At 46.3% G+C, this 12,476-nt stretch overlaps 1 protein-coding gene and 1 long non-coding RNA gene across 8 annotated transcripts in view; one reads left to right on the top strand and one right to left on the bottom strand.

Moving 5' to 3' along the window:
- LOC117221214 (glycogen synthase kinase-3 beta) overlaps window positions 1–12,476 on the bottom strand; it is a 73,625-nt gene that overhangs the window by 52,957 nt on the left and 8,192 nt on the right. The gene's annotated exons all lie outside the window — the stretch shown is intronic.
- The window catches only part of LOC117221217 (uncharacterized), a 41,272-nt gene that overhangs the window by 23,421 nt on the left and 5,375 nt on the right, over window positions 1–12,476 (top strand). The window contains exon 1 of one of the 2 annotated variants that reach the window (XR_004490451.2): window positions 3,306–4,363. The exons of the other annotated variant lie outside the window; for it this stretch is intronic. This is a non-coding gene — a long non-coding RNA (uncharacterized LOC117221217). Of the gene's footprint in view, window positions 1–3,305; window positions 4,364–12,476 lie in introns of those variants that run through there. 2 annotated transcript variants of the gene reach the window in all.

Below are 12,476 nucleotides of genomic sequence, written 5' to 3'. Positions count from 1 at the left end.
TCTGTGTCGGAAGGCGAAACGCGCAACAGCTGATTCCTCGTCGACGATGACAGATCAATGAAAACATGGGCCAGATGTTCGCGATGCTTGTCTGCCGACGCGGCGACCGATCGCGCGCGCGAGCACGCTAAAGAGAGCACTGCTGAGAAAAGAGCACACGCGACCGCTTCGCACTGCGCGAGAAGCGCGCGATCTTCCCTGCGAGATGTACGCGACACCGAGGTCGACACACCGTGTGCACTGCTGCGCGGCTGGACGACGCTGCGCGCCGTCCCCATGCGCACCTGATACGCGCGCGGTCGAATAAAATGGCGCAACGCGATCGCGCCTGTATCCATGGTTACGTGCGCGCTCGGACACGGCAGCGCCGGCGGAACGGCGGACGACGCTGTCGGAGGGACTCTAGGACACGGTCCTCGGCGCGCGGTCTATTTTCCGCCCTCTGTTTAGAGTTTAGACAGTCCCGGGACACGTGCTCGACATCTGGATGATGCACCGCAATCGCGGCGAACACGCTTAAAATAGAGAAGATTCTCGAAGAATCTCGGGGAACCTCGACACCAGTGGGTTAGTACGGCACCTTTTTTTCTACCCGGGCAGAACGAGTTGTTAATCGGAACGCCGGGATCGCCGAATGTACATGGAGATTCCGAATTATATTATTATTATATATACTATTATATATTATTATATATATTATTAATATAATAATATTAATATTAATAATATTTATAAATAAATATAAAATATAATAATAAATATTAATAATATTAATATAATATATAATATTATTAATATTACTTAAATTATATTATTGTATATTTATTTCGTAAATATACATAGAACACTCGATACGTTTCTTCGCTGGCCGTCGTTAAATTCGCCAATCCGAAACGAGTTGTCATTTTTGTTCTGGGATAGTTCGAAAGAGCGTGATTCGACTAGGTTATGTATATAGTTCGCATTAATACAGTGGTCGGCGAGAGAGAAAGAGAGAGAGAGAATGGTATCGATTGGCCTGAAAATGGTCGAAGGGAAAGGGCGCGACGCGAAATTCCACGGTGTCACTGCTGTTCGCACGCTCTGCTTTACTAACCGAGAGCCACAGTTATTTCGAGGCTGGTGGCGCCACCGGCCGCTAGAAAGTGGCGCCGCGTCCGGCGGCCGTCGCTTAATGAGCCATCGATATAACGTACGTGGGCGCAATATCGCCTCTACGCGTCGCTCCTTCTTAGGCGTCGTTTTCCTTTCTCTTCGAACGGCCGACCGGGGATATAACCGATCGAGTTCTCGTGAATGTATATATATATATTATTTTCCATAGAGATGTTGAGTACTGTTAATGAGGCTTTCGATAATTGTAAAAATAATAACGATTCAATTTGCTGGACTTAGAATAAAAATCAACTCTCGGCCTCGATGAATCATTTTAATCGTTTGCACTGTTTTCTATGATGTGTCGAGCGTGGGGCATTAATAATATAATATAATAATATAAGATATAGCAATATAATATATAACAATATAATATATAGCAATATATAATAATATAATATATAGCAATATATACTCGAATAATTCATTTCTTCGGAGTTCTCCAAAGTTGGATTCCTTTACCAAATATTATTTCGTCACCAAATACATTAGGAGTCGCCTAATGAAACGAACTTTCCAATTTCTGTACCATATATGAAACAGCGACGATTGGGAGGGTTGTAACCAATGGGAGAGCGAGTGCGGCCGGCGCTCCGCCCTTGCGGCGAATGCCGCGTCGCGCCGGCCGTCCGACGCAGCGGCAGTGGTCGCGAGGGCGGGGCGTCAGCCGTACGCGATCTCTCATTGGTCCAGTGTTTTTCGTTAATAACTTGTGAACGAAGCCTCGGAGAACAATTTTGTAAAGGAGAAAGTTACTTCAAATGACCTCAGGAACCTCCTGTTTCTCGCTTGTACAATAATTTTGGGTACGATCAATCTAGGCGGCATCTGTATAATTTCAAGAAAAATTGAAGTTTTTCGGGGGGAAATCCGATCGGCGTCCATCATCGGAATAACTGATCTAACGGCGAGAAGACACAACCCTGCACACGGATATCTACGTGATCAACCGAGACTGTCCCTCCGAATCGGATTACGGCCGGTTTTCCAGCGGCGTCTAGATGGTTCGGTCAACTTTGACTTTGACACAGTGAGTTACAACCAAGGCCGGGGCACGCGCGCGCTGTCAGAAATAGAAGAGCGAGCGCGCGCGGGACAACGATGTGTCCCCGAGGCGGTAGCTGCCTCTCGCAGCCCCGACGTAACTTCCGTTACACCGTCAAATCGAATCCCGCGCAAAGTGCCGCGCGCTTCTGACCCGGAAATTGCTCGCGGAACTTTAATGGCCGCCATTTAGAACCGCGCCGCGGCTGAGATATCGGCTCCTTCGTAGCTGCAATCCTTTCGCGCTCTTAAAGTGTCCGCGGGCTTAAAAGCTCCGGGAAGATCTACACAGGCTGTCCCGAAAATGTCTCGCAATCCGGAAATGGGAGGTTCCTGAGGTGATTCGAAGCAACTTCTTCCTTTGCGAAAATTTTCTCCGAGGCTTCGTTTACGAGTTATCAACGAAAAACACTGACCAATAAGAGGCGAGCTCGGCTGGCGCGCGGCGGCCCGGCCAACGAGCGTGCGGAGCCCGGTTCCGCTCATTGGCTCGGCCGTCTCGCGCCAAACGATCTCGCCTCTGATTGGTCACGGTTTTTCGTTAATAACTCGTAAACGAAGCCGCGGATCGCATTTTCGCTAAGGAAAAAGTTGCTTCAAATCACCTCCGGAATCCCCTACTTTCGGATTGCAAGATATTTTTGGGACACCCTGTATTTCGTGCTTTTCTTCGGTCTACCGGGTGGTCTAGTAAAAAAGAAACATCCTTACACGTTCGTGAAGATTTAAGCTCAGCTTATCCAGACGCATACGCATACTAAAAAGCGACGTAAAATGGCAATAAGTAATTTCAAGATATTAGATTCACGGACAATGTAAATAAATTTTGTGTGTGTGCAATTACGTCGCTATTATGTCGCGAGAGATGTAGAACGTAGGTAGAGAGAGGCATCGTCGAGGACCGAGATCAATAAGAAGCTAACTGCGGACGAGTTCAGGACGCAATGACTACGCCCAATTTATTCCTCTGGCAGAGAGAGAGCGCGGAACACGTGGGAGCGTGGCTTTTTTTCCTGAATCCGAGTCGCCGCGACATCCGCGCTCGGTTATAAGGAATTGCGGTGGTCAATAAATGGTTAACCGAATCACCTTCTAATTAGCTTAATAAACGTGTCGTGCGAGCCGCATTAATTATGGAAGTGGCTGCAACGTGGCCGACCGCTGGCCGCGGCCGCATCATTAAAAATCCTAAGGTCAAACGCTCGTCCAATGGGGCCCGCCTCTAACGGCGGCAGAATGCGTCACCCGGCGGCGGACAGTGGCGCGGGAGGTGGGGGCTCGCGCGCCGCTTACGGCGCTGCTGCGGTCTCTCGGCTCGCTACTGTCCAAGGCAAATAGGGGTTAACAAAACAGAGCCGCGGAGTACGCAGATAAAATGCGGCGTCGGACAGTAGCAGCAGCGAACACAGTTAATATCGCCGAAGTGACAGTAACGAAAGTCAAACAAGCGGCGGTGCGCGATGTGTGTGTGTGTGTGTGTATGTGTGCAGAGCAAACAGGGGATTTTCATTCGAAACGGAAAACGCCGAGCCGTATTTGATGCGTGCGTTGTCATCGTCCGATGTTTATTGAGAAGTCGCCTGTCGCTTTTCAAGGCGACGCGCGCTTCGCACAGTCGCATGGCCGAGGCAACGCTGCGCCTCGCCCGAGGAACACGGAAACGAACGATTCGATTCTCGGCAACTGTCGAAAAAAGACCTCTAGGATAACTGTCGATATACAGGGTGTCCCAAAAATGTCTCGCAATCCGAAAGGGGCGGGTTCCTCTGGTTATTCGAAGCAACTTTTTCCTTTACAAAAATTTTCTCCGAGGCACCGTTGACGAGTTATTAACGAAAAACAGTGACCAATGAGAGGCGAGCTCGGCTGGCGCGAGGCGACCGAGCCAATGAGCGGAACCGGGCTTCGCGCGCTGGTTGGCTGGGCCGCCTCGCGTCGGCCGTACTCGATTCTTATTGGTCGCTGTTTTTCGTTAATAACTCGTTAACGGTGCCTCGGAGAACATTTTTGTAAAGGAAGAAGTTGCTTCAAATGACCCGAGGAACCCGCCACTTTCGGATTGCGAGACATTTTTGGGACACCTTGTATATATCCCCGCCAACGGGGGAATCCTCTTCGCGACCCGGTGAAGCGTTAAACGGGCGCGACGACCGAGCCAGCGAAGGTGAGATTGCAACACTCGTGGAAGCGAAGCGAGACAATGCGTAGTTTTATCACTGTTGAGTCTTTTGCTGTGGAAATTTTACCGTCGCGTATTGTCTACTTTTGCTGGATTAACGCGAAAGGGTTACGTACCGACGATGATACGTAGCTGTTGATTGATACGCTTGAGAAAATGTTTTTCTGGCATTTTTAATGAACAACAGTTCATATATATTAATATATAAAATAATATAATATTATATATTGTGTTATATATTATATATACAGGATGTCCCGAAAATGTCTCGTAATCCGGAAATGGGAGGTTCCTGAGGTGATTCGAAGCAACTTCTGATCAGCGAAACGAGGCTAACACGACGCTAAAAGTTACATTAACGAAAATCAAAATAACGAAATAAATGAACTTTTGAATTAAGAAGTCCCGAGGAGTTCGCGCGAGTCCTTCAATTTCCGGCTCGACCTTCGGGCCTTGTTTACACACGGAACGCCACGAAGAAAAAAAAAATGTAACGTAATACGCACTAGTGCCCCCCTCCCCCACCCACAAGCGTCCACATTTTCGCTCGAAGCGAGAAGCGAGCCACCGCAGCCACACAGATCCTCAACTTCTCCGTTCAGCCAACTTCCAAGAATACGAAAAGCCGCGCACAGGCGTCCGCATTCGACGCGCATTTATTTGCGCGCTGCTCCGCTATAACTGTCACTCGACAGACCCGGATTCGGGACAGTAATCGAGGGAGCAGATCGATCGAGGAGAAAACAAGGGGCGCCGGATTTGCGGTCGGTTAATTCACGGCATCGATCCGTCCGAAATAATGCGCGACGAGTGCCGCGGACCGTCGCGCCCCACCCCCGCGCACGCCGCCGCGCGGCGGGGGTGGGGCGCGGGCGTCAAAGAATAACCGCAGGAGCCGACACGCTGTCCAAGAGAGGAGCAGCAGCTTCGCGAGCCTCCCTTTATCACTCCGGGCCATTATCGTCGTTGGCCATCCTTTGTCTACCTTCCACTACGCTCGCCGGGCGTTTCCGGGGTCACAGAGACGCTGCTCTCTGCTCTCCCCAACACCTTTCCCCGCCGACTTTCCACGGGGAGGGGGAAGGGGAGTTCCTCGAGTGCGGCCACGTCTGCGGAAAAGTCGGCGACAAAGCGTGCCAGCTATCACGTTCGACGCGGGGAACGGGGGGAGAGAGAGAGAGAGAGAGAGAGAGAGAGAGAGAATTTCAGAGAGAAATTGAGCTTGAGAGAGAGAGAGAAATTGAGCTTGAGAGAGAGAGAGAAATTGAGCTTGGGAGAGAATTTCAAAGAGAGAGAGAGAGAGAGAGAGAGAGAGAGAGAGAGAGAGAAATTGAGCTTGAGAGAGGGAGAGAGAAATTGAACTTGGGGGAGAGAGAATTTCAGAGAGAAATTGAGCTTGAGAGAGAGAGAGAGAGAGAGAGAGAGAGTCAACGCGCTCTCATCTCTCGTCGACGCCGTTCGCGCAACGTCGCGGCTGACCTTGGGCCAGCCAGAAAAACAACCCGTGGTTCGTGATGGTTCCTTGGCCTGCTACCAGAATCCGCGTTATTAATTTCCGAAAATACGACGCTGATTCGCGTTCATTATCCTTTAGATGTGGAGCGCGACTGTTACCTCCCCCGTCCCCCCCACTCCTCGAGTGGGTCGTCGAGGACGCTGCTGTTGCCTGGTTGCTTGAGGAAACCGTGAGAGAGCACTTCCGCTCTGAAAACAGCGTCCGGAGACCCTCGAGACGTACCCGACACGTTTTATAGTAATGTCTCCCTTACTGACGCTCGGATTGTCCACTGATAATGGACAATTTGGGAAGCGGAGTTACGATTATTCGAGCCTCGCGGGGCGCGTTTTTATAATTGTGGACAATTTATAACTATGAAAATAAAGCGCGAGGCTATCGAATAATCGTGTCTCGTCTTCCCGAATTGTCCATTTTTGTGCGCAATCTGGGCGTCAATTAGAGAGACATTACTGTACTCGGAAAAATCAAGCCGCGGCTCCGGTGAATTAAAAATTCTTGGCACGATCGGGGAACTTGCTCCGTTCACGAGACATTGTTTTTAAAAGAAATGATGTTTAAACGGTTGTGCAAGAGCCTGGCTTGCGAAATGACAAATCGCGGCTTTATTTCCGTGCGAGATGACAATTTCAGAATTCAGAGCGGACACCGCGTTCGATTAAAATTGGGGATGACGTTGTTTTTGTTTTTTTTGGTAGGGAAATTTAAGATAAAATTAATTTTATATATATATTTTAATTAATCTATTTATTTTTTACTAACTTATTAACTTTTATTCAATTGAATTTTTGTTAAGATTTACTACACTTCACTTTTGCCGGTGAGTGTATGTGTGTGCTCAGTTAGAATAGCCATCTATCCTAAACAATTTAAGCGTGTATATTCTACCAAATAATAATAATAATAATAATAATAATAATAATAATAATAATAATATTTTTATTATAAGTTCTCTAAACTTTCTATCTCGAAACGCATCCTCGAAAAAAAGCTCAACGAAACTAGATCGCACCAAACTGCGTAGATGGATAATAAATAACCCTTCATCAAAGAATCCAATTCGCTCGCAATTTTCATTTCTGAAAATAGACTTTTTGCGCGATCCCAGAATCTCCTGCTTTCGACGCGCTCGCGTGTCGCGCGCAGCCGGATCGAAACCGTTTTATCCCTCTCGGTTAATTAGTTTATCGACTGCAGCACTCGAGCGATCGCTCATAAAAATTCATTATATAACGGCGTGTGTAGTGTGGCGCAGATAAAAACTGCTTTTTCTGCGTAAGCTGGTTACGCGCGCGCGCGTCGAACGATTACGACGTTCGGCCGCGAGGCTTCGATCGCGATTACGTCGCGCGGCCGGCCGCTCTCGCGATTCGATTCCATTCGATTCGATTCGATCCGCGAGCGCGCTCGCGTCGCGTATTAATCGCCGCCGGGAAGGCCGGGTCGAAAGCGGCGAATATTTAAACTCGTTCCGAGGCGTCGCGAACCGAACGCGTACCCCGTCTCCCCTCCCCGCCACTCCGCGCCAGTCCACTCCACTCCACTCCACTCCCCACTCCCCACTCCGCGCGCTAGGCCGCTTCTCGATCGTAGACTGCACTCGCGGAATGCGTGACGGAAATCGAGGACTTTGGGCAGAGAGAACACTTCGACCGGTGGGAATATGCAAACCGAGAAAAGAAATTTCGAGGAAACCTCAAGGCCGCGCGCGCGCTTTGTAACCGCTCTCTCGGATATCATCTCTCAGCGGCAGGCCTTTTGTTGCCCGACAATGCAACACATTCCGCGAATAAACTCAATTTCCGATGAGTCAGGTGCCGGGATGCGACTTCTTTCGCCTTGAGACAAAGAGGCGGCGCGCGGCACTGCCGTCGCCTAATGAGACAGCTTGGCGATCTCGTTTCTGCTTCGGATAAAAGATCTGCGATTCTTTCGATGAATCGGGTGAATCGTAATTTTACTTTCTCGTTGGTGATCAAAGGAAATTCAAGTTGACCGAGAATGATTGAAAAAGGATTAATAATTCCCGAACTAATTCATTTTCGATCTAGGAACCGTAATAAATACTTCCCAGTAAAATACACAAATTTATTTTAAAAAATTCAAATTATTTTATTTCTATTATCAATTCCTTGAACCACGATTTCCCTTCACAGCTGAATAGCATTTCTTCGTTCTTAATCGTTAGCCTGACAGAACGAGACAAAATTTTTGTTTCTAATATACCCTAATTTCCTTTCACCCATAAACCTCGCCGAAGAGAAGAATCACACATTTTGTTCCGACTTACACTAAAACATTACTGTAACGTGTGTGAGCGTTCAACGCTCGTATCGAATTTCACAACAAACCACGACGTTTCATACATTTCCGACGACCTGGCAAGCGAACGTTTCCGCCACGAAAGTTGCTCAGCATTCGCTTCACTATAAATCATAATATAAAAATACGCAGGAAAACGTTCTTCCCGCAAAGAAACATCGGTCACCTCGATTTTTATAAATATTAATACACATTTTTCATTTTTGGTTAATATTCCAACTGGCATCGAGACGAATTCAACGGCCTCCCATAACCTTAAACCTTGAAACAACGCTGAAATAATTCACAAACCCCCGCAAGCGAACTGCCGGGTCGCCCCCCTCCCCCACTCCGCGCGGCGAAGAAAAGGAAGTGACATTCTGTTCTAACTTTTGAACTATCAAAGATATTGCAATGAAACTTTCACCAAAAATATTAAAAAAATAGTTATTTTCAACTATAGATAATTAATTTTTTTTAACATTTGTTAAACAATAATTTTTAATTAATTTTAATTGACATTTTTTGTGAAAAAAAAAATTGTTTAAATATGATGTCACAAACTATTTGTAACATTACAATGGTAACGTACCTGGAATTACTAGCGGGTCCTCGTAACCAGTGTGGGTGCAATAAAGCACCATTGGTCACTGTTTTTCGTTAATAACTCGTTAACGGTGCCTCGGAGAACATTTTTGTAAAGGAAAAAGTTGCTTCGAATGATCCGAGGAACCCGCCACTTTCGGATTGCGAGACATTTTTGGGACACCCTGTATATAGGATACGATAATCTTAATTTAAGCTACTGTTTCCTAACGAGAAATATTGCCTCCTAATATTAAAATAGAAAGCAAAGGAAAAAGTTAATTAGGTTCGTCGGGACATCGCGAGGAAAAGAAGTATATTTTTCTGCGTCGAATGTAGCGTTCGAAGTGTTCAACTTTAAATTGTCGTATCTGATACAATTTACGATCATTTTTATTAATATTTCCACTTTCGAGGGTAACGGACATTTAACAAGCAATAAAAATTCACTGGACATTGATACGAGAGAATTAGGTTTTTGTCAAAGAGCCACTAAAATCTTCGATCCGGCCCACTGTGTGCCTGGTCGCCCCCCAACCCCCACTCCGCGCGGCGAAGGAAAGGAAAAACGGCGAGCGTCGCGCGAGCGACGGGAGAAGCGCGCACTCGAGGGAAGGGGGGGGGGGAGAGCTCGCTCGCCGCTAACGAAGTAAAGTGACGAGAATTTGACACAGTGAACTCTCTTTATGCCATCAAGTCGCGCGAGCCGGGCGGGAAAATTCAGCGTTTGGCTCGCGGTCAAGACTGAAAACGGCGGCGCGGAAACGTTTCGGGCGCGTCCGTGTTTCCGAAATTAATTCGGAAGCGCAGTTTCCAGGAAGCATCGGCCAAGTGTCGCCGGGCTCGGGGCATCGACGGGAGAAATAAAGGCGGCGGTCCTTCCGCGGTCCTCGGAGATAAGTCCGCGCGATAAGGGGGGCCCCGTTTTACGCGCGACGAATCGGCCGCGATGAATATTTATGCGGCCTGGGATACGTGGCCGGACCGATAAATGCGCCGGCTAATGGCGGGAGAGGGCTTCGATAAAAGCGTTCGCGGCGCAACCTGCGACGCTTTAGAAATACGGGACTGCGTCTATGGTGGGGGGCGCGCCGCCGTCGGCGCTATGGTGGGGGGCGTCGTAACTTCGACTGTGCCGCGGCCCGCTTAAAAATGTACGGGGCGCGCCTGTAGTCCTCGGGATTACTCGGATTTACTTCGAAGCGACGCCGAAGTTTTTTCTTCTTTTTTTTTTTCTAAAAGGAACCTACGGGTCTAGGCGGCGCAGCCGGTCGACTCTTATCGACCGCGAAAGAAAATTGGAGTGCATCGGATTTATTACATTCGGTTAGCCTAGATCTACGTAGCGATCTGATCGTATTTTTAGAGATAAATTGGGACGTTCTTGGGTATAAAGGGGAACCAACCGCGTGTCACGATGGAACAGCGTCGCAGAATTTCTAAAGGTAAAATTCTCGTTCCTACACGGCGACCGAGAAATTTTCTCCCGTGCTGGAATTTTGTTATTAAAAACGGAATCGACGCAGTAACGTCTCCATTCGTTGTAGCAAAACACCATAATTTTCTCGGGTACGTATAACGTTAAAATTATCAAATAAATAAAATTTAATAAATAAAAGCTGCTGAGGGAGCTTAATAAATTTTTGCTGACGAATTTTAATTTTACGAGGGAATTGACGGTGATGGTTTATTTAGAGATTTATTTCCTCGTCTGTTAGCCTAAAAAAAAAATGTTCCGTTGACTTTTTTCAACGAAGCAAAGATTTTTAGCTATTAGAAGAAACTCGTAATTATTATATGCATTTAGAAAATAATATTGAGAAGTTATTAACGATCTGAAATTAATTGAACTTTTAAGATAAATTCAACTCAACGTCACTTTTATTAATAAACTAAGACTATATGGCGATGTACACTGAAAAGTGCAGCTAAAAATCATGACTGTATTGCTATAAATCGTCAGAGTTTAATTGTAGAAATGTCTAAGGTTAAATTAGGCATTTAAATAGGTTAAATAGGTTTCTTTTATATAATTTCTTGAATTTATTAGGACTGTTTTTCTTTTTCAACGCTAATATCTTCTATAGATAATGTGAGTGCGGATGATTCTAGAATGGATGAAGTCTAGAATAATAATAGAAATTTCTCATTCTTAATTTCTTCAAATCTGCATGACGCATTAAGTTGCGAACAAGCTTCTTTTATACATATTTCTCTTTAAGTAATTAATGTAATCGGAACATTTAACTGTTTTGCATTTAACAACGTACTTATCTTGAATACACGAACAGAAATGCCAAGGCTTATTCGCAGCTGCACGGTCGATACAATTTCATGAAAATAATATTCAAGTGTACATTGTTCATGTACAATAAATAACATATATTTATTATTTAATATAATATAATATTATTTATCATTTACTATGATATGATATTATTTATTATTTAATATGATATGATATTATATATATATATTTACTATTTAATATAATATAATATTATTTATCATTTAATATGATATGATATTATTTCTTATTTAATATAATACAATATTATTCATTATTATAATATTTATTTAAATTAAGTATTTCAGGCTCACATTATAAACCACATATCTCAAACTATTTAACCCAGTGCCTCATTTAACACAGAAAAATAATATTTACAAATATTTTATATTTCCGAGTCATTTTTACCGAAGCCAGAACGAAGCCCGCGCGAAACTCAAAACACCGAAAGGCTTCCGAGCCGAAGGGAGCCTGCCTCTCTTCCCGAAATTCGATTACTGAAACATGAACTCCGCCGCGGAATCTAATTTGCGAAGGCAACCGCATGTCATTAGCGGTGGATCTGCCGTGATAAATGGCTCGCGCAGGTTCGTGGAAACGTGAAACCGGAGGAAATGGTAATGCGCCGGCAATTTGCCGAGTTTTTAAGGCGTTTAATTAGAATTTAATTGCGGACACTTAGCCCGGCGGCGGGCCGATCCGAGCCCCGTTTCGATTCTTCCGAGAAGGATATTACAGGGTGTCCAGAAAATGTCCCGCAATCCGGAAATGGCGGGTTCCTCGGATCATTTGAAGCAACTTCTTCCTTTACAAAAATGTTCTCCGACGCACCGTTAACGAGTTATTAACGAAAAAGCAGCGACCAATAAGAATCGAGTACGGCTGACGCGCGGCGGCCCAGCCAACCGGCGCGCGAAGCCCAGTCGCCTCGCGCCAGCCGAGCTCGCCTCTCATTGGCCACTGTTTCTCGTTAATAACTCGTTAACGGTGCCACGGAGAAAATTTTTGTAAAGGAAAAAGTTGCTTCGAATGACCCGAGGAACCCGTCACTTTCGGATTGCGAGACATTTTCGGGACACCCTGTACACAACACCAGCACCACCGTGCGGAGATTCCATTTCCGTAGGGAGATGTCTCTCTGCGCGGAGGGTCGCGCAGCTACCGAAGAAATTCGACGACGAAAATGTAACGGGCGATCTTCGATCGGCGTGAACTTGGCCATTCGAGGTCACAGCCACGCCGTCGCAAGGATAATCGATCCTTGGCCGACGGGGGAGGAGCGGCCGCGCACCGTCACATTGTCTCCGTTCTGCCTGGCAACCGCGAGATATCGATACGTAATTGCCGCGCGGTCGGTCATCGGGCGCGATTATTTATAAATCGGATCTGTCGGCGTTATTCTCGTC

Source organism: Megalopta genalis, chromosome 16 (assembly GCF_051020955.1).
Source record: "Megalopta genalis isolate 19385.01 chromosome 16, iyMegGena1_principal, whole genome shotgun sequence".
NCBI lineage: Eukaryota > Metazoa > Arthropoda > Insecta > Hymenoptera > Halictidae > Megalopta > Megalopta genalis.
The sequence above is the reverse complement of the archived record's forward strand: the minus strand, read 5'-3'. Positions and strand labels throughout refer to the sequence as shown.